At 36.2% G+C, this 23,846-nt stretch overlaps 1 protein-coding gene and 1 pseudogene across 2 annotated transcripts in view; one reads left to right on the top strand and one right to left on the bottom strand.

Annotated features, from left to right (window-relative positions):
• The window catches only part of MRPS28 (mitochondrial ribosomal protein S28), a 125,751-nt gene that overhangs the window by 51,332 nt on the left and 50,573 nt on the right, over positions 1-23,846 (bottom strand). The gene's annotated exons all lie outside the window — the stretch shown is intronic.
• The window catches only part of LOC308633176 (small ribosomal subunit protein eS8-like), a 35,061-nt pseudogene continuing 18,097 nt past the window's right edge, over positions 6,883-23,846 (top strand). Inside the window, exon 1 of the transcript in view lies at positions 6,883-6,928. The product of the transcript in view is annotated as a small ribosomal subunit protein eS8-like (transcript). The remainder of the gene's footprint in view (positions 6,929-23,846) is intronic.

The following is a 23,846-nucleotide window of genomic DNA, read 5'->3' on the forward strand; positions in this document are numbered from 1 at the left end:
TCTGTCAAAATAATTCCATATATGAAACAGCAGCATAGAAAAATAAAGTACTATTTGTTAAAAAAAAATACAAAGAGAGAAAAGGAAAGAAAAAGATTTCACTGTAAGAATTTGAAGATAGTTCTCATTTTTAAGAATTAAAACAGTGACCAGAATACCATTTACATGAATATCACTTTGATTCCACCTAGTACTCCACATACAAGATGCCAACCTAGAAATATTAGTGTGAACTTACAAATATTAACATGAAATATTATTTTCAAAGTGGAAGGAACAGTCTTCATTACTGGCCAATGTTTTCAAAGATAAAACATATTTGGTATTTAATTTTTATCTTATTATTTATTATATTAAATAATATAATATTAATTTATTATATTAAATTCAACTGTGGTGCCATAGTTTGTTTTTCAAAATCATGCTTGCAATGAAGATTTTAAAAAGGCATTTAACCTGAGTCCTATGACAGTAAGAGTTTTAAAATATTCGTCTTTGTATCTCCAGTACCTAGAATGCAAGAAGTGATGCTGAATTGCCCTCCTTTGACCGCCACAACCTCTAAGAGAGCAGCACAATCAGTCCTTGCGCACTCTGAGAAGTGCAAGACCCAGGGGAGCCCTGCTTACAGGTTCAAAAGGCAAGGTAATCCATGCCCATGGGCATCCTGAGTGCTTTCTCATCAAGACCCAATAGGACTTGTAAACATCCACTTAGAGGGAGACTGCATTCCAATATTCACCTGACAGAAAGTAGAACAACCTTGAGCTGGGGATGTGGCTCAAGCGGTAGCGCGCTCCCCTGGCATGCGTGCGGCCTGGGTTCGATCCTCAGCACCACATACCAACAAAGATGTTGTGCCCGCAGATAACTAAAAAATAAATATTAAAATTCTCTCTCTCTCTCTCTCTCTCTCTCTCTCTCTCTCTCTCTCTCTACCTCACTCTCTCTCTTAAAAAAAAAAAAGTAGAACAACCTTGAACTCATAAGGTCTTTCTTGTTATACTTCAAAATGCTACTAGTTGATGGACTGAATTAGAAAAAAAACACTGGATCTTCATCTCTACATACCCCAATACGTAGCACAAAGTCTATCATTTATTAGGATTTTAATAAATCTTGCTAAATAATGAATTGTAGAGATGAAATACTGTATTCAAATAGAAATGGATTTTCATGGTAGACTGGAACAGATTTCTAAACATTTTTTTCTTCTGCTATTATAAAAGTTCTTCTCCATAGGACATGGAAGAGGTGATACACTAAGAGTTATTTATTCATAACTTGTGCTCCTTAGAGTCCTAAAAGCAACTAAAAAGAATAGACCTTATTAACACAATTGATAGCCATGGCCTCAAGTCACTGTAATATACTTGCTAAGATCAGGGAGCGCAGGGCTCTTGCACACACTTACCACCCTGCACTGGGAGAGCACGGCGACGAGAACACAGTGGATAAACCCCAAGGCAAGCCGGCAAAATTCAGTTACGAGAGGCAGGCCCTTCAAAGTGATTTAGAATGATGCTGCAATTATACATGATAGAAACATAAAAATGGTCTTCACCTTAATCTACTTTAAAATTAAGTCAAGATTATTCACGCTGGAGTCATGGAAAAGCACTGTTATCAAAGAAAAACATGCAACATCTGTGGCAGAGGTTATTTAATAGTATCCACCCTGTTGATCTTTCGTTCTTCCTAATCTACTATCTATTTTCAGTTAAAAATCATTAAAGTCCACCATATGAGAACCTAGACAGAGGACAAAAAACACATATTTTTTTTTCCCATGGGGGTGGTAACCAGATGTCAATAGCTGCAGCTGTGACTATATAATTACCTGTTTGCATTAACGTAGACCACAGTTTAGATTTAATAGGTCAGATGACAATGCAGCAAAATGCATTTAGCCTATGATTACCCCTTTCCAAACATTCTCTCACTCGCAACTTCGACCCTGGGAACATAGCAGGCACAGACTTAGGTCAATAAGAAACACTGGCCGGCACAATAGGCCTTGCCTCAAACAGCGCTGTTGACAGACACCAGCACAAAGGAAATGAATAGAGTCCCCCTCAGTTCTCACACAGAGCGAAGAATGACTCAGTGTACTGCTGCTTTGCTGCTCTGTTTGTACAGTGTATACAGCTTTTGTCCTCAGCCACTGTTCACAGCTCAATGGGGGCTAAAGAGCCTAGGAAGTGAAGGCGGAAGAATGCTCCCCACTCTTCCCCTGGCCAGCAGTTGCATCCATATGCACATGACAGGTCAAGTGAGAACTGGAAAGTCACTAGAGGAAACTCTTCCTGCCCTAGCTGACATGCCTCAAGTATTTTTTTGAGTTAAAATACAAGTAAGGCAAAACAGAAAAGTTATCATTAGTTTAACATCAATGTAGTTACTGACTGAATTATTATTCCTGCTCATTTTTTCTTTTCTGTCGTATGTCTCCTATGACCACTTACATAATCTTTTTCAGAGACTTGTGTTAGCTGCAAAGAGAAACCAGGGTTGGCTCAAAGTAGGGAACTAAAGTAAAGTAGGCCATGACTCAGAGTCTGCTGGGATAGGGCCAGAAAGCAGTCTAGGGGGTAAGATCCAGGTAGGAGGTTTGAGTCATCAGTAAGGGATAGCAGTGGCATCTAATTTTTTTTTTATTAATATATTGTACCAAGCACATACACTTTTGTCTTCAAGCCTACCTCCTAAGGTAACAAGTTAAAATGATAAAAAGCCCAAGCAAGGAATAAAACAGAATTCTAAGACAATTCAGTGGAGACTATGAACACACAGCTTCTGTTGGCTTAAAATGGTTTGCTTGACACTGGCCAAGAAAACCTAGCTATAGCAAGGCACAAGCTCAAGTGCTGAATGAAATGTCATTTCCCTAAGCCAAAACTATACTGGTAGAATTACATCTGCATTTAAGTTTTAGAATCAGTTTATATTTAAACCTAGTTCTATCAATTAACAGTTTTGTGACTTTGTATAATCCCTCTACAACTTCACTTCCTCATCGTAAAATGGGATGTTCATCCATTTCTTCACTCAGAAAAACCATTATTTTGTTTATTTTTACTTTTTAACCTACATAATATTTATATTTATTTGTAGGGTACAGTATTATGACTCAATACACATATACAATGTGTAATGATCAAATCTGATCAAATCATGATAATTAGCATTTCCTTCTCAAATATTATTATTTCTATATGCTGGGAAACTTCAAACTCTTCCCTAGTTATTTCATAATATAATTAATTGTAATACATTATAATTAATATAATTACACAACATAATATGTAATATAATTCATTTCTAATTAATTGCTGTAGACTATGGTTATCCTACTGTGCTATACAATAGCAGAACTACTTCCCCCCAACTATACTTTGTACCCATTATCCATCTTCTCTCTGTCCTACCCTCCACCTATCCTTCCCAGTATCTAATGACTTCTCTGCTACTTCAAAAAATAATTATTGAGATAATAATAATAATAATAATAATACCTATTTCCTTGGTTACAGTGAAGATAAAATCAGTTAATCCATGTGAAGTACCTAGAAGAGCACCTGCAACCATGTAAGCGTTTAATAAATGTTACCATAAGTTTGAGCCTATACTGCCACTACAGTCACTACCAACTAATACTGATATCACACTATGACCACCACTCCTGCAGTGAGCACACTAACACATTCATGACTCTACAGGAAAATATTTCCAGAAGATTGAACTTACTGAATCTTGAGTCCATGAGGATGTCCCATGTATCCAGAGGCCGTGTTCAGTGGTCCTCAGTAATTCAAGCTTTATGGATGCTATGATGTGACATAGCCATATATAAACACACTAAGCTATCTATAGTAAAACTCTTAAAAATGTATATGATTTGATATTTTCCTCAAATCTAAATCAATGTATAGCCCAAGTTATTCTTAGGAGGAAAAAAACAATAGTAACCATTAATTAACTAATTGGAATTTTAGGGACCAAAGATCTTTCTAAATGATTTATCTAAAGTACTAATATTTTTATAATGAAGGAATGAGGGACAGAGCATCAGGTAATTTGCTGAAGATCACACTATTTGATAAGCAAACCCAGGAAATGTGACTTCAGATCTTGTCATAAATATTACACCATACTGTCTCACTGATATTCCTGTGAAGGTATCTATAACAACTTGCTAAGTACTACTGTCCTTATGCTTAGCCAAGGAAAGAAGACACTGTTTCAGAAGGTCTGGCATAGAATCAAAAACAAATTCAGAGTAGCCTCATAAATGGTAATATGCTATGAATTAAAATATGCTTACGGTATGTCCTTTCTTCTTTTTTGAAGAATAAGCAGTCAGTTGTTGACCACATCTAGTCTTAGGAGTCAAAAAGTAAAATGCCTTATTTAATTGCTTTCATAAATCCTCATCACTATACAACCATAATTAGTTTCATGCTTATGAATTTTATCTTACATGTTAATTATATCTGCAATGATTCTAAGAATGCAAAGAAGTTAATTAACGAAAAATGACTGCCTCAAGGATAGATACTTTAAGCATATAAGTGATTACAAAAAGAAAAAAAAGTCCAGTTTCAATTACTTTCAGAATGCCTATATTTAAACCTCCCACAGTATTTCTCTTAAAAGAACATCAATTCTAAGCAAGAACAATGTCAGAAGTTTAAGTAAAATGCTGTACTTATTTTTAAAAGTTCATTCATATAGCTGTGATTCAATTTATTCTTCAAAGTATGAACTTGTAAACATATACACACATTCATGAATGATCTGGGTTGTAAGTAAATTTTAAAATAAAAACAACAAACTTCCACATCTAGTAGTTATGTGAGAACAATTAAGCTGACCAAAACTTCAGCAAAAAAGAAAGAAACATAGTGTGATTAAAGTACCAAAACTATTTAATTTTATCACTGATCCAATAGCTTAGAATTAATAATAAGCAGAAAAAGAAAAAAGAGCTAATCTCAAAGAACATGATGAAAAAAAAGGAGAAAGTTACTTAAACTTTCCCCATTTTTTTCATTATGTTCTTTAGAATATAAAAATTCTAAACTTCTATAAGAAGTAGTAAAATAGCCTCAAAATATATAATCGCAAAAATTTAAATAATTACTAGCAGAAAAGATAAACACACTGTAATAGTTGTTTTATAAACAAAATATTTATACCAATTGACTCAAAACTGGACAAAAAAGAAACTTGAGAAATTCAAAAAGGAGTATTTTTCTGATTCCAATACAATTACACTAGAACTCAATCATAAAAACTCTCATTTGTTTAGAAATTTTAAAAATAGCATGGAAAAGTATGTGAAACATTAGCAAAGTTGCTCAAATGTACTATATAACAGCACAATATTATATAGAATACTAAAAAAGCACTTTAATTCTTGTGAATTAATTTATTTAATAATTTGCAGTTTGGCTTTTAGTCCTTTTGTCATTCTTAGAACACTGATCACAGTTCACCATTATGCATACTATGGATAAAAATATGTCCAATGTTTTTTCATTATAATAAATTTCTATCCATCTTATTTTATACTTATTAGAGATCTTCTTAGGCTGGGCTATTCCAAATGACAATTTGTTAAAGTTAGTTTGGCATCTTCAAATTTTCCATCCCTGAAGGCATACATTTGTGATTCTTTGACTTCAGTGTGCATATGTTGTTTTAAAAAAAATTAGTGTGCATATCCTTTTTAAAAAGAAACGTGGAGAAATTACATGTGTGCGCTTAAAAGCAACCTTGATTCCTGAGTAGATTTCTTTTTCTCCATACTCATAACATGCCTACAAAACACAACAAGAATCATTTGAAAAGAGGTAGGAGAAGAAAAATAAAGACAAGAAACTTGCAATAAATGTTTAGAGATATATTGGATATGCACTTGAATTTTAAATTTTGTGTTAGAATACATACCACAGTATTTCCCACTCCAAAATACTAGTTCAATCCAAATACCTAAACTAGATTGAAAATATAAAGGCCTGACTTACATTTCAAATCATTAACTCTAACTATGTTGTCCAAAGGTCAAACACCTCCCAAAAGTAGTGGCGCATGCATATAATCCCAGCAGTTTGAGAGACTGAGGGGTGGATCCCAGGTTTGATGACAGCCTCAGCAACTTAGTGAAGCTATAAGCAACCTAGTGAGAATAAAAAATAGAAAGGACTGGGGATTAGTTCAGGGGTAGAGCACCCCTGGGTTCAATCCCCAGCACCAGAAAATAATAAAATAAAAATAAAGCTGGGCGCAGTGACACATACCTGTAATCCCAGCAGATAGGGAGGCCGAGGCAAGAGAATTCTGAGTTCAAAGCCAGCCTCAGCAAAAAGTGAGGCGCCAAGCAACTCAGTGAGACCATGTCTCTAAATAAAATATAAAATAGGGCTGGGGATGTGGCTCAGTGGTTGAGTGCCCCTGAATTCAATCCCCAATGCCCAAAATAAATAAATAAAAGGTAGTCCAGGTGTGCCTAATAGTGTGTCTTTTACAAAAGGTAAGAAAAGGAATGAGGGTGGGAATACTTGTTTGTGGATACTGATTCCTGGCTGAGAAGCCATGAGGGAGGGACACAGGCACTGGTCTCTCCCCATTTTTCTCTCTTTCTCTTTCTTCTCAATGACCATCTGTGTGATTCTTCTCTCTGTTTTTTAGATCAGCTCTCTCTGTTCCCCAATCTGCAAGGCATATGATACATGTTACTCAGAGCCCTCGAATTTACAAGTAAAACCTCAATGTTCAATTCCAGCAGATGGAATTTGGATTGGTTCCAGCTTGCTTCAGGTATCTAATCTGGTGTAATAATCACCTGTGGCCAGGTGGAAAAGGCCATATTAGTTCGACATGGCTGCCTACAGACCAGTGCCTGGCTGGCAAGAGATAACTAAAGGTACTGTTGTGAGCAGCAAATGGTATAGGTGTTAAGCATCAGTATATAACGTATGAGTGAGCCTAGTTTGCTTTTTTTTTTTAATTGTAGCAATGGGGGGTTGAACCCAGAGGTGCTACATTTCCAGTCCTTTTTATTTTATTTTGGGTCTTGCTAAGTTGCCCTGGTTGGCCTTGAACTTGCCACCCTTCCACCTCAGCCTTCAGAGTAGCTGGAATTGCAGGCATGTGCCACCGTGCCCAGCAAGCACTGTACTTTCTGATGTAATCCTTGCACCTCCCTGTGCCCAGTTGGACAATCAAGGTGGAGGGCATTGCTTGTGGCTTTAGTAAAGGACAGGTTGTTATCTGGAGTGGAGCAAGGATTTTCTCAAGGAGCAGACTTGTACAACAGAGAAATATGTGGCCAGTGCTGCTTCAAGAAGCTGACAGGTCATGTTTGAATAGGAGCTATTATTTCTTACTCTCAGATGACGGGAAACATAGTTTTTTTTTTTTTTTAAGTTTTTAATTTGTTCTAATTAGTTGTACATGGCAGCACCTCAGATACAGTGTTAATCTCCAGGATATATAAAGAGCTAAAAAAAAATTATCACCAAAAAAACCCAAATAACCCAATGAATAAATGGGGTAAGGAACTGAACAGATACGTCACAGAAGAGGAAATACAATTGATTAACAAATATATGAAAAAATGCTCAACATCTTTAGGAATTCGAGAAATGCAAATCAAAACTACTCTAAGATTTCATCTGACCCCAGTCAGAATGGCAATTATCAAGGAAACATAGTATTTTATACAATCTTGAATGTATAGATTTAAATAAGTAAAAGTTAGAATGGCAAAATCATTTTCCTCTTCTCTCTCTCAGGTAAAACACCATTATATACTATTTATTTAGTCTGTAAATCCTAACACAATCCTTTATCACTTCCCTATCCTCTTCCTACCTACTTACCAATTCCTACTCTGAAGTACCTTTTGAACAAGTTAGCATCCACATAGGAGAGAGAATATTTGGCCTTGTTTTTTTAGGGTTGGCTTATTTCACTTGATAGTGTGATAGTCTCCAGATCCATCTATTTTTCCAGCAAAAGTCATAAAGTCATTCTTTTTTATGGCTGAGTAATATACCATTGTGTATATATACACAATACCTTTTGAATCTGAGAGTAAGAAATAATAGCTTCTATTCAAACATTACCTGTCAGCTTCTTGAAGCAGCACTGGCCACATATTTCTCTGTTGTACAAGTCTGCTCAACAAGGCCACATCTTAATCCAAGATCATATTACCTCTTTGTTAAATGTTTACAATAGCCTCTTAATTGATCATTCTCCAATATATTGTGTACTAGTTTCAATTTCTGTAATTCCCACTTTAAAAACAAAATCCCATCCATGTTTTCTGCCTACTTGTAAGTCTTTTAATTCCAGACAGCCTAGAGCAGAGGTCCTAAGCATGCCTACACATCAGAACCACCCAGACTCCTGGCCCCCCTGCCCTACACTTTCTGAATTTGAATGGCCTAGGGTGGTGGTTAGGAATTTGCCTTTTTAACACGCTCCCTACTGGATTCTGAGGTAAAGGGCTCAGCATCCATCTGAGGATCTATGTTGTAAATCCAGCTCTATGAAGAAAGCCCAGACTCCCTGAAAGAAACCCAAGTCAATTCATAATCTGTTTCCAATTTTTTTTCTTTCTACAACCTGAAATCTCCCCTTTTCAACCTTCCTTAAACACACTCTCAAACTTCCTGGCATCTACACATTTGCCTTCCTCTCTGTTCTCTACTTAGGAAACTTGTGCTCATTCCAGAATGAGTTCAATTGTCACCCTCCTATGACACCTTCCTTGACTACCTCTAACATCTATTCACTCTTTTTAAAATTTGTTCTTTTTAGATATGCATGGCAGTAGAGTGCTTTCTGACATATTCTACATACATGGAAATAACTTATTTTAATTAAGATCCCATTCTTGTAAATGCACATGATGTTGAGATTCACTGTGGTGTATCCATATGCGAGCATATTAAAGTTATGTCTGATTCATTCTACTGTCTTTCCTCTTCCCATCCTCCAGCTTCCCTTCATTCTTCTTTGTCTAATCCCCTGAACCCTTATTCTCACCTCCCTCTCTCATTATGTGTTAGCATCCACATAGGAGAGAGAACATTTGGCCTTGTTTTTTTAGGGTTGGCTTATTTTACTTGGTAGTATGATAGTCTCCAGATCCATCTATTTTTCCAGCAAAAGTCATAAAGTCATTCTTTTTTATGGCTGAGTAATATACCATTGTATATATATACATTTTCTTTATCTATTCATCTATTGAAGGGTAGCTGGGTTGGTTCCATAGCTTAGCTATTATGAATTGAGTTGCTAATAAATATTGTTCCATCCATGCACTCTAGATTAGAGTTTAAGGGCATTTCAACGTGGTGCTTAATAGCAAAGGCTCTGCAAATTATTATTAATGAGTAACATGTGACATTGGACAAGTTACTTAACTTCTCTTTGCCCTTGGTTGCCTTCAAATTGTAAAATGGGACTAATAATAGTGTGTATTCAATATAAATCTAAGGATTAATGAGTTACTGAACATAAAGCATTATGTGGGCAGATTTAAATAAGTAAAAGTTAGTATGGGCCTTAGCCAATTATCCTTAAATATTAGCTTCTTGTTTAAAAGTTATTCCTGTTCCTTAGAATTATGAACCTGAATTCTATTCTATTAAGCCATTCAATTAAAAAATCCTGTTTTTTTAGATGTTGATGGACCTTTATTCATTTACTTATATGTGGTATTGAGAATCGAACCCAGTGCCTCACATGTTCTAGGCAAGCACTCTACCACTGAGTCATAACCCCAGCCCTCATGATACTAAAAAAAGAAACAAAAAAAGATAACATACTGAATAACTTATTTTCCTTTGCAAAAGATGACTGAGAGGCTAGGGCTGGCTAGACCTCAATAGTAGTCTAACATATGTGAGGCCTTGTACTAAAAAACAAAATCAAAAAACCAAGGGGGACTGTTATGGTTTGGATGTGAGGTGTCCCTCAAAACTTATGTGTGAGACAATGCAAGAAGATTCAGAGGAAAAATGATTGGGTTGTAAGAGTCTTAACCCAATCAATGAATTAATCCCCTGATAGGGATTAACTGAGTGGTAACTGAAGTGGTAGGGTGTGGCTGGAGGAGGTGGGAACTGGGGTGTGGCTTTGGGCATATATTTGTATCTGGCAAGTGAAGACCTCCCTTTCTGCTTTCTGATCATGATGTGAGCTGCTTCCCTCCGCCACACTCTCCCGCCATAATGTTCATCCTTGTCTGGAGTCCCAAGGAATGGAACCAGCCTTCTATGGACTAAAACCCTCTGAAACTGTGAGCCCTCAAATAAACTCTTCCTCCTTTAAAATTGTTCTGCTCAGATCTTTTAGTCACAGCAGTGAAAACACTGACTAAATCAGTGACGTACTAAACCTATTTAAGAAAAAAGTCATAATTAATAGAAGAAGAACTTTGATTATCTTACTAAGTCATCCACTAGAGAGGCAGAAATAATTTGGAAAGTTTAGATACCTATTTGAATAATTTCAAAGAAGAAAGGAAATATTGAGCTGGGCATGGTGGCATACACCAGTAATCCCAGCTACTGAGGAGGCTGAGACAGGAGCATCTCAAGTTGAAGACCAGCCTCAGACACTTAGCAAGGCCCTGTCTCAAAATTGAAAAAAAAAAAAAAAAAAAGACTGGGGATATAGTTGAGTGGTTAAAAAAAAAGAACCACTGGGTTTAATCCCCAGTACCTCTGCCCCCAAATAAATAAATATAAAGACAAAACTGGGGTCTGGGGAGGTAGCTCAGTGGTAGAGTGATTGCCTACCACTCAAAAGGGTTTAAGTTAGGTCTCCAGTGCCACAAAAGAAAAGGAAAACAGAAGTAATCTAGAAAGAACTCTAACAGAACAAGATTTTCTTTACTTAAAAAACCAAAATTTAAGCCAAAAATAAATCTCAAGAACTCTTGTAGGCTTTTAAAATAACTAGAAACAATTCAAAACTTTTAATGAATTCTGCCCTTTCTCTAGTTACTAAAGTAATATCTGAAATGGAAAAAAAAAAAAGACAGTAAAGAAAAACTTTGTCATCTGCAACAAAAGAAGAACAAATATGGTTATACAAGGTAACAAGAAAATAGGAAAATTAAGCTTCTGCTCAGAGGTCAGTGAGCATCTTCTATAATGTCACATCACTGTTGAATGCATTCCCAACTATTTTTCTTATTTTGATTCTGAAATACCAGCTATTAAGAAAGGGATTAAACAAGACATGGTGAAATCTGAAACAAGAGTTAGCTCTTTTTCAGAACACATTTCTCCCTGAACCCATTCATTCATTCTTTAAATAAAAGCACCTATTACTCTGTACTTGCTTGAAGAGAACCATGAACAAGAAGCAACAAGTGTTATATCATTACTACTGGGCTTATCACATGGGAAACCTCTGTCCAACAAGTTCAGCAACACTTTGCTAACCTTATTCACTGCCACAAGAAGCTGTGGCTTCACCTGCAATTCAATAACATTAGTGAAACTAGAAGATAACACCTATTTTGCTTCCATATCATCAGACCTCCAGATCATGGATTTTTAATCTATGATCATGGACACCTAAAGGCCAGTGGGTGTGTTAAATGAAATGCGCTTACTGGCCCCCATTGCCGCAGTCTTGGCTGGGCACAGAATCACGAGCCACTCAAGCAGGAACAAAACTTTATTTTTGAAAAAGCCGCCAATACTCCGTAGGCGCCGGCAAGCCAAACCCGGTCCTCCCACGCGGGCGTCTACCGGAACCGCACGTCTGCCGGAACCGCACGTCTGCTGGAAGGGGGGGGGCGGACCTCCCCCGGAATTTCCTCCTACTATCCTTCCCCAACCAATGGGAACTCTCCAGGAGTCCCGTAACATGAGTCCGGTAGCAGGCCAAGGTGAACAGCAGGAGTCCAATTTCCATATGAATGTAAATCTTAACATAATCATATCATCTCAGTGGCTAGCTGGCGTCACTTTACAACCAAAGATGCCATGCATCATATTATTTGCTTGTGGCTCCTAGCACCCCATGACTGCATGCAAAATGTTATATGTACATACGTGTGCAAATTTTCCTAGACAATGTGCTTTAACTGTGATCTAAAATGGGCCTAGAAAGTATAAATGCTCTAGGTGTAGGAAATTCCCTAGCAATTCTATCCTACTGAAAAGGCTGCTGCCATATACTAACTCAAAAGGCACTTGGGAAATTCCTTATCCGACATTTCTTAGCACAATATTCAACGAGTTGAACATAATTGGCAAGTTATGCTTTGCTCATCTAAATTCCATCCTTGAATGTTTTGAGTACCAGCAATCTAGTCAGTCTGTCAGACAAAGACTTCTTCCAAAACAACTGTTTACAGAACTTGGGCTCCAGCAACTCTTGCAATATAATCCTTGTGTATAACGGAACCACAGAAAAATAACTCCTTAATTTGTGGTTAGAATAACCACTGTAGAACAACCTACAGTGGGTGGCACGAAACTATCACAATTATAAAGTAACCAAGCAAATAATATACTATGTCTCTAACAGATAAAATGTTATAAATCCAAAACATACATTGCTATAAATAACATCTGTGGTTATTTGCTGAGATACTCTAACATTGCAATGACAAGGGCTACTTTTAAGCATGTTTTATAAAAGAATAACTAAAGCTATTTGACAGGAGACTGGGTGGCACCACATGTATTGTCTGGGCTAAGAAATGATGTGGACTGCACTGTATAGTAACATTGGGAAAGCAGTGACTTTAATATAAACAAACAATGGATTTTCCTTAAAAGCCATGATAAGGGAGAAGAAGGCAGCAGAAGTGGTACGACGGAACCAGCTGACCTGCAATTGGGAAAACCACTGAATCAGAGCAATCAGTGTGTCTGTGTGCATTATTTGTTGACAGCTATAATCAGATCATTGCTCCCAAAATTAAAATCATAGATTTTGGAGTGGGGAAAGGCTCATAAGCACCAACATACAGCAGAAACTGAGGACCAAACTGGGCCTGTGACTTGTTCAAGTTCACAAAACAGAATGAAAAGAAATTGAGTCTCCTAGCTCTTTTATTACACTGCCTTCTTTGCAGAGAAAGGTATTTTTAATTGAAATATAATTCTCATGAGATACAATCACCAACTTAAACAATTTTATGTCTTTTAGTATATTCACTAAAAACAGTTGTGCATCCATCACCACAATTTTGAACATTTCTATCACTCCACAAAGAAATTGTATTCTTTAGCCCTTACTCCCTTCAATGTCCCTTTGTCACCCCTTCTTCTCATCCCTAGGCCACCACTAATCTACTTTCTCTACCTATTTGCCTATTCTGGACAACTCACATAAATGGGATCATACAATAAGAAGTCCTTCTTTCGTTTAAGAATAAAATTTTCAAGCCAGGCACAGTGATGCTCACTTGCAATCTCAGCTACTCAGGAGGCTGAGGCAGGAGGATCACAAGTTTGAGGTCAGCCTTAGCAATTTAGCAAGACCCTGTCTCAAAATAAAAATTAAAAAGGGCTAGAGATGTAACTCAGTTGTACAGCACCCCTGGGTTAAATCCCTAGTATACCACTCTTGCCAACACAAAGAATAAAATTTTTGAGATTCAGCCACATTGTGCCCACAGCTCAGTAACTTCATTACTTTTATAGCCAAATAATATAACAGTGTGTGGAAATGCCATATTTTCTTTATCATTTATCAGTTAATGAACATTTAGATTGTTTTTACCTTTTGGCTATTGCAAAAAATGTTGCTATAGACATTTGTGTGTAAGTTTTGAGTGGACATGTGTATCATTTTTCTCAGGTATGTACACATAGGAGTGGAACTCCTGGATCATATGGCTACTGTAACCACATAAGAAACTGCAAAAAAAGTTATCTAGAGTAGTTTGCTCCCTTTTATATTCCCACCCATTAAAAAGTTCTAGCTTTTAAATCACAACAATCATATCATGAACTCTTTAATTTTTGATTATAGGTAAGTGAAGAAAAAAACTCAAGTGTTGACAAATATAGTTTATCTACCATTATATGAAACCCAGATTCAGTGTTCAGAACAAAAAGATAGCTTCAAATTACTATTTTTAAAAGGGCTATAATATAGTAAATATTCTCTTTATTATTTACATCATATCAAAATATTATACATGAGATAAATGTCAAACACTTAAAATTTGGGGGAAATCTTAAGAAATAAACTAAAAAGGACAAAATGAATTTTTACTAAGTGACATCTATATAACTTCATTCATTAGAAGGGGAAATTATTTTTAAGATAGAAAAGTGACATATGTTCAACAGGGCAAAGCAAATATAGTATACAGATTTAGAACAGAACATAGGAGCTAGCATCTATAACCATTCAGTAAAGATAATAAAGAGCTATTGCCCAAATGGATTAGTGGTAAGCAATTTGAAGACCAACAACTTTATAAACTATTTAGAAAACTGCACATTCTGGATGGCAAGGGCCCTGATTCTATTTACTAGGTATGCAACCTATACTGGAAGGCTGGGAAAAGTCTGTGTCTATGACTAGTTAAGTGCAAAGGGAGATTAAAGAAGAATCTGGCCAAGCATCACTAACTCCCATGAGTGTTTCTGTCGAGGAGAGAGTCCAGAATTTGGGGAACAGCATCAAGTAGACAAGAGGCTAGGAGAAAGTATGACTAGGAACACAAAGAGAAAGTAAAGATCCTGCAGATGGTCAATTTCCATATATAAAATGGTAATAGTATTTATGTCCCAAGACCATCTTCCTGCATACTTAAATCATCTCTAGATGACTATAATACCTAACACAATATAAATGCTATGTAAATAGTTGTATTGTTTAGTGAATAATGACCAAAAAAAGTCTGTACATATTTTCAGTACAGATACAATTTATTTTTCTGACTATAGGCTGACTATATAGTCTTTCTAGTTCTGCTATTACAAAGACTTTATTCCAAGGAAATAATCAGATACTAAAAGCAAGTTTTATGCACAGAACTGTCACAGAAGTATCATTTATAAAAGTAGTGAAAACTAGAAACAATATCAATATATATCAAATTTTGACTAGTTAAATAAGTTATGCTATGTAGTCTTTTTTTTAAAAAAAAGAGAGAGGAGAGAGAGAATTTTTTAATATTTATTTTTCAGTTTTTTATGGACACAACATCTTTATTTTTTTATTTTTATGTGGTGCTGAGGATTGAACCCAGCACCCCGCACATGCCAAAGGAGCGCATTACCGCTTGAGCCACATTCCCCATCCCGCTATTTAGTCTTTAACAATATTGTCATGACATAGTTATATAGCCCAAATGGGAAGTCGAGTCATAAAACAATTCAAAAATAGGATTTTTTGTTCAGAAACTTTTTTTAAATATGTGTAAAAATCTTTTCACTAGGTAATCTTTGTTTTCTTCTTCAATATACCTGAATTTGTACCTTGCAATCAACTTGAATTACTTCTGTAAAAGATGATGGTATTTTTAAAACAAAATGGTAAACAATCTTAACAACATTAAGAGCTCATGTACATAGATTACGGAGATACCTATAATGCCAAGATAAATAAGGTAAAAAAAAAAAAAAAGGGCATTTTTAAGAAAAAAAACAATACTAAGTATATAAAATTTTGATCTATTTACGTAAGACTGAAAAATATTAATAACCTTAAGCCTAGTTATTCCACTCAGGAAATAATCCTATAGATGTTATGTAAAACGATGTTTATGGCTGCATCAATTGTAAGAGTGAAAAAATAGAAACAACATCTAACAAAGAGGAATGCCAGAAGAAATTAGGATGTATCTAATGATATATAATGCATTCAGCACAGTGAAAAGCTGCTATGATATAAATTAAATGAGAAGCTTAAGTTTAAAAAATTATTGACAGCCTGATTAAAATGGTATACAAACAAAACCAAACCTGTGGCTGAAAAGTCTGGCGGGAAGTGCACTAAAATGCTTGTGGAATAATGAAGCATAAACATTTAAATACTTACGCACAGCTTTTTTATAAAAGTGCATTATTTTTTCAAGTCAAAATGAAAAAGAATAAATTAATAACAAATAACATAAGTACAACTTTACTAATATGGCTTGATCACTGAAGAATATTAGCTTTGACACTACAGTAATTATTATATAGAATAAATAAATGATTTAAAGTTTTAATCTAAAATGAAGAGGTCAAAAGAATTAATTAGGCTTGGACTTGTCACAAATATCTTTATAAAACAAAAGGATATATGAAAATATTTAAAAAGAGTATATAGGAAAAAAAGAATATTTCCATAAATTAAATTTTCTGCATTTTCAGCAAACTATCAATTTTAATATACAAGAGCACAACATTTAGTATTTACAACAAATATACAAATAATTCTTCCTAATTTCCTCTTTATTATAAAAATTAAGCTAGAAATATTTTGCTTGGTTAATTATCCAATTAAAAAATTGAAAATACAGCCATACACACAGAAATGTAGACAGACCAAGTACAATGTAATAGTTAAAAAGACATATAGTACTTTGGAATTCAAACTAGCAAGGTCAAGACAGAAACAGTCCATTATTAGTCACTGACAGCTTACAACTGACAATGGTGCAGCTGAATTTAGCTCAACTTGGTTAACCGGTATTTAATATCATCTCTGGTAGTCATTTGGTAAAACAAATGGAAACGTGTGTAAGGTAAACTCAGACCATACTCACTGTCCTTTAAAAATTCTTCTATAAAAGATGATTGTGACAAAAGTCGCTGAATCTTTTTTAAAAAATGATACTTAATTGTACGCTTTTCCCCTGATAAACATGTAATTAATTTTTAGATTTTTTAAACTGGTTCTTTTTAGTTATAAATGACAGTAGAATTCATTTTTAAGTTTTTAAAAGAACTATAATGTTGAGAGCCACAGCCAAAGGGGCCCCAGCAAACTTCCAGCTGCCAGCAAACTTCCAGCTGCCGGCTAATGATTGGCTCACAGCAGCCCCAGCAACATCTAGCTGATTGGCTCCTCTGCGGTGATGTTCATTGGGCTGTTTCCCTGCCCTTCAGACTGCCAGCTGATGATTGGCTCACAGCGGCCCCAGCAACATCTAGCTGATTGGCTCCTCCACGGAGCTGCTCATTGGGGGACTTCTTTGGCTCCGCCCATGCGACCCAGCCAATCGGCCTCAAGAACAGGAGGATTGTGGGAGGTGGTGAGGGTTGTATGGGGGTGAGAGGCTTGTGGGAAGCCGGTGGTGGCAGTTGGGCTCTGAGGGTTTTTTCCTGAGGAGCTGTTTTGTTTGGCGATTGTAGTTCTAAAAATAAAGTTAGTTTCTTTTGACAAGTGGCTCCTGAATTGTGCCCAGCCAGACTCCAGCACTATAAGAATAAAAATCTGTCCTAACTAGAGACTGCTTGGGATGTCATTCTCACAGGGCAATCTGAATTGAGTCAGGCTGCAATCCAACTCTGCTGAAAATACAGTTTATGGATTTTTGCATAAATTTAATCATTTCTCTGGTCTGAGTTTCCTTGCCTAAAAAAATGTGGATAATGTTGCCTAACTCAGAACATTACCCTTTTCCTTTACGAAATTCAATATCATTTACTTCAAATATAAAAAAGGCAAAAAAGAGAGTAAAGTATGACTATATTTAAGGTCCAAATACAGAATTTGAATTATGACTCTATACCACCTTTTCTCTGCAAAACCAGAACAAATAATAAACAAATACAGTGTCCACTTTCCAAGAATTGTGATATTCTTATTTTTCCAGAAAATGAGTGATAACCACTCCTTAGAAAGTAAACACAGAACAAACTCATTTAACCTGAGTTAAAACATAATAATTAGAGTGGAAAGAGGTGAAAACATAGTCAGTACTTCATGTATTGTGATTTTTTGCACTACAGAAAGTTTAAAAATGTTATCAGAGCCAGGCACAGTGGCACACACCTGTAATCCCATTGATTGAGGAGGTTGAGGCAGGAGGATAGCAAGTTCAAAGCTAGCCTCAGTAACTCAGCAAGATCCTGTCTCTAAATAAAATACAAAAAAGGGCTGGGGATGTGGCTCAGTGGTTGAGTACTCCTGAGTTCAATCCCTGGCACTACCACCCCCCACCAATCATAAATTCCCAGAAACAAACACAGCAAAAAGTATTCAGACACTAAATTTTGTTTTGTTTTATTCTACTCCTTGGAGGTAGGGAGGAATAAAACCTGTATCTCCCAAATTCCCCCAGCCCCTAAAGGTAAATAATTTTTATTCTGAAAACCATAGAAATCCAAGAAGAACTGCACTTGTATAGATGTCAATAATGTCCTTTCAAAATGTCTATAATGTGAGTGTCTTTATTCTTTAAGAGGCAGGACTGGAGAGTTAGAGGCCGGAGATATACCTGGATTAGAATCCCATCTTGGCTATTTAAGTCAGAGGGGCTCAGGGAAAGTGTAGACCCACTGGTTAGGTAACACAAAAATTATTCCCAACCCTCTTATCCCCCGTGACACTCCACAGTGAAAAAGTCAATGAAAAAAAATTTTTTTAATTACAAAAAGTTAAATGCTGTATTTTAGAGTTTTCCCTGCACCTAGAGAGGGGGCATGTTATACATATCTAACCAGAGAAATGTGGAAAGGTTTCTAATAAAGTTTTTGTTTCCCTGACAACAGAAACAAACAAGCTGACCCTGAGTTCTTCATTCTTTCTCCCTCTAGGCTGCCCACCTATAGTACCAACAACCTTAAGGTACCTGTGACCCAAGAAGCATGAAGCCTGATGCTGATGCTGAAGCATGAAGCACTGAGGGAGTCAAGTTGTTGAGGCAATCCCAGAAGCTGCCAACATCCTGGATTGTTACGCAAGAAAAATAAGTCTCTTAATGTTTAAGCCACAATCCGTCAAGATTTCTGCTATTTGCAATTGCCACAAGTCTAAATAATCTGGAAAGTCACCTAAATTCGCTAAGGCTCACTTCCCTCATCTATTAAGTAGGTGCAATGATACTAAGATACATGAACAAAGGGGAAAAAAATGTGACACACAGAAAAGGCTCAATCATGCCAGCTGTTTCAATACTGATAGCCTTATTTAATCCTCACACCAACCACCAGGGGAAAGCACTATCATTTTATCGATCCTTAAAGAAAAGAAAGTTGAGACTCCAGGATTCAAATTTAGAAATCTTTATTCTGGGACTAATGCTTAGAAAAGTGACTAAACACAATAAGAACTGACATTATTTGCTATAATGATTATGACAATATGAACAACAATGAAGACAAGAACTGGCAGGAAATTTCCTTTCAATTTTGGAAAATAGTAAATTCCCATTGAATTCAATATTAATTTTACTTTCCTTCTTAAAATTAAGAATGTTTTCATTTCTTCCCTGAAACAGGAATACTCAAGCCTCTTCATCAAAAGTAATTTTGTTCCTTTTTAACATCAAAGGAACATTAAAAACAGTATATCTCAACCAATAATTGAAATACTCTACTATTAGCAAAATGATTTTGTGAATCCTGTCTATCCAGAAAGTAAACAATTTGGCTGGAGGTATCATCACTGGTAGAGTGCACACTTAGCATGTGCCAGTCCTGGGTTCAATCCTCAGCACTTAAAAAAAAAATGTGAGTAATAAACACTGTGAATTTACACTCTGTATGGTACTATGCCAGATATTTAAAGATTATTTTTCCCCAAAGATTTAGCCTATATTGGTTTTCTTAAAGTGACTAAAGATCCCTTTAGAGGGAGAATTCCTTCACAGTGCTACAAATTAGGAAGATGCTGTTGCTGTTATTAGTCATCAACACCATTATCAACTACCACTACTAACAAATATAAAACTTATCTCACAAACCAGCATATGCTAAGCTTTGCTTTTAGAACATTTTTCTTCAAGCTTCAGATGTTTCCTTCAGTAAAGTAAGGAGACAAAGAACTTTTTAAAAAGTCATGCTCAAGGCACAGTGTTCAAAACACAAAGATAAATTCAGAATTTAAGTTTCTAAATAAATTACATTCAGGAATTGGGTAGGCTAAAATATTTGCAAGAGCAACTAGAAAATGATATTTAGTTTCTGAAGCAGATTTTGAGATTTCAAGAGTTATGTTTAGCTGTTAATTTTCCAAATAGTCTGAAATATTGTCTTTTTAGTAAATAAGAAAATAAATGTCATGTAAAGGCTTACAAAATGAATGTTGAGTAAAACAGAAATTTTGAGACCAGGGTAGCTCAAGTAAAAATGTTAAGTCTCAAAATATGTACATTTACAGCAATATATTTTGGAAGCCAAATAATTTCAAATCATATATTCCACATTGAAGAAGCTATATCTTTGTTCATTATTTATCACAGTAAATAGTTGATACTGTGATTTTCATAAGAATGCAGTATATAAAAGAAAATGCTTTCAAGGAAAATATATCAAGGAAACATTCATTTGCTTAATAAATTCAAATATGACAGAGGCAGTAGCGCAAAATCCACATGAACATTATAATATGCTCAATCAGTACTAATTAAGGACCTAATTATACCTACTTAATATCTAATTTGCATTTTAAAAAGGAACACAAAGTATTCTATTTTAGCTCCAAAATTAAAGTTCTCCAAAATTAAAACTTTAAAAGAAACCTAAATTTCTTTTATATTTATGGAGAAAGTATATTTATGGAAAAAAATATTTTCTTAAAATTTAGAAAAAGCTGAGAACAAAGCACATTTTCAAGTACTGGGCTATGTTGAACCTGAATGATTTCTTACTCACTAAATGAAAAAAAAATAGATATATAGACATGGAGACGTTCATAAGTTTCATTTATAGGCACATAAAATGTTTTCAATTATTAAAATTATGTAGTTTTTAAAATGGGAAAACACTAGAACAATCCTTTCAGAACAATTATTATCATTATATTGGTAGTACTGGGGATTGAACCCAGGTCCTCATGTATTTACATGCTTTACCACTGAGCTACACCTCAACCCCTTTTAGGAAAAATCCCGTTGGTTAAATTGGCCTAGGGTTTAGATTCCCAAGTAAAGAACTTTTCCTGTACCACATGATAAATGCAGGATTAGAAACAAGGCCTCTTATGAATTCTAGACAGGGAAGAGGGGTGGGAGGGAAAGGGAGGGGGCAGAGGATTAGCAAGTATGGTGGAATGTGATGAACATCATTATCCAAAGTAAGTGTATGGGAGGATTCCAACATGGCGGCGGGCGCAGAGAGATCAAGTCCCTGACCTCTTCAGCTGTGAAGGCATAGGGAGTCGTAAACAACCTAAATCTGTTTGCTCAGGATCACTAGGCAATGCTGAGCTGACGTGGATCTGGGGCAAACAGTCTGGGCCTCTCAGAACAATCACTGAGCCCGGATCGGCTGAATTCAAGCTCCCGTTCGCCTGCTTCCCGCAGACAAACAGCTGTGACTCAGCACTAATCCATCCGGCTGAAACAACTGGTCGGCCCTTCTGTTCCTACGGAGGTAAATGCCAACCGAGCCTTCATAGGTAGTGGCCACAGGTTTGAAACGGGGCTTGGGAGAGACAGTAAGGACCCACCCGTTGCATTGGTCGCCGGCAAAGGGAAACAAACTGTCGCCATTTGCAAGAGACACCACCATGGCAGAGAACTGACGTCATCAGACTTCGGTGGAGGAGATAACTTCATTGAAACCTGCGGCTACAGGTGTGTAATTCCCTAGCCTTCCCTCTCCACACATCGGGGAAACCTTAAGGGCCCCTCCCAGCTCTCCTGTGAGCGCGATAGCCAGCCCGAGGGAATCAGAGGTGGCGCGGGATCCGCGGCGCGGAACTACCGCTCCCACCAGGGCTGACAGCTGAGGTCTCTTGCACCAGCTACGGGGGCGTGGCTACCAGAGGGCAAGTAAAATTCGCTGAGGATTCTAAGCCCCAAGCTCTACAAACTTAGGGTCTGAGGGAATGGCAAACTGGAAGAGTGTGCCCAGTTGTTCATGAAAACAGGGCTCCCGGGAGCAACAGACCTGGCGTGTAGCCAGTATTGTGGTGAGCAGCACCCGTGAGAGGGGCCTGGCTAGAGGAAAAGTGGGGAAATGACTAGACACAAGAGGAGGCCCTAGGCACTCAGGATTGGAGACTCGCCCAGTCTGGGAGGAGCTGCTGCACAGTGATTGGTTCCCGCGTATTGACAGGAGAAACTTGGCCTGGTGGGCACAGCGCCACCTACTGGAAGAGAAGTTAATCAAACTCTAAGACTGCATTTATTAGTGTTTTTTTTCTTTTTTTCTTTTCTCTTTTTTTTGATTTGGGTTTTTCTTTCATTTTCATTTTTCTTTCTTGTTTTTTTAAATTTTTTGTACATTTTTTTTAAATTTTTTTTCTTCTAATTTTAATGTTAATTTTTTTATTATTTTTTTAAATTTTTTTTTCTTTTTTTATTTCCTATTTTTTTCTTCTTTTGTCTTTTCATTTCTTTTCAGTTATCTTATCCCCCCTTCGTTGAATTCTACCTGCTTACTCTCATTCTCTTTAGTGACTTCTTCCCTTCCCTTCCCTTCTAATACCTTTCCTCCCAAGCATCAAATAAATTTATAGGAGTAAACAGTAACTCATCAGTCAAACAGAACAAGAAGTAACATGAGCAGCTTCAAAAAGCAAGGAAGAAAAGGAGTACAAACAATGCAGGACAGCCTAAATATTCAGGAGGAACTAGATTCATCAGAAAAATGGTCATATAAAGAACTCAAGGAACACCTTAGACAGATGGAATGGAACCTTAAAGAGGATACAAGACAGCAAATTCAAGCAGTGAAAGAACACATTGAGAATGAATTACATAAACAGATAAAAGAAGAAGTTAAGCATCTTTATCAGGAGATAGAGATTATAAAAAATAATCAAACAATAATTCTAGAAATGAAGGAAACGATAAACCAAATTAAAAACTCAATTGAGAGTATCACTAACAGAGTGGAGCAAGTAGAAGCCAGAACGTCAGATAATGAAGACAAAATATATCATCTTGAAAAGAGTCTAGACAACTCAGAAAGGCTGGTAAAAAATCACGAGAAAAACATCCAAGAGTTATGGGATAACATGAAAAAACCAAACTTACGAGTCATCGGGATAGAAGAAGGTACAGAGATTCAAACCAAGGGAATGAGTAACCTGCTGAATGAAATAATTACAGAAAACTTTCCAGAAATAAAAAAGGAAACAGATATACAAATTGAAGATGCATACAGGACACCGAGCACACAAAATCACAGTAGACCAACGCCAAGACACATTGTTATGAAGATATCCAATATACAGAACAAAGAGAAAATATTAAAAGCTACAAGAGAAAGGAGACAGATTACATTCAGGGGTAAACCAATAAGGTTAACAACGGATTTGTCATCACAGACACTGAAAGCAAGAAGGTCATGGAACAATGTATTTCAAACACTGAAAGACAATGGATAATAACCAAGAATTCTGTATCCAGCAAAATTAAGCTTCAGGTATGACAACAAAATAAAAATCTTTCATGATAAACAAAAGCTAAAAGAATTTGCAGCCAGAAAACCAGCATTGCAAAGCGTCTTGAGCAAAACACTACACGAGAAAGAAATGAAAAACAGCAACCAAAACCATCAGTGGGAAGTGCCTCGGTAATCACAGAGGGCGGGCGGGGGGGAAGCTAATCATGGAGAAACAAACTAAATTTAAAAAAAGATAAATAATCAAACATGGCTGGCAGTACAAACCATATATCAACAGTAACTCTAAACATTAATGGCTTAAACTCTCCAATAAAGCGACATAGGCTGGTATCA

The sequence above is a fragment of the Spermophilus citellus genome (genome assembly GCF_964194105.1).
Source record: "Spermophilus citellus genome assembly, chromosome: 14".
NCBI classification, from domain to species: domain Eukaryota; kingdom Metazoa; phylum Chordata; class Mammalia; order Rodentia; family Sciuridae; genus Spermophilus; species Spermophilus citellus.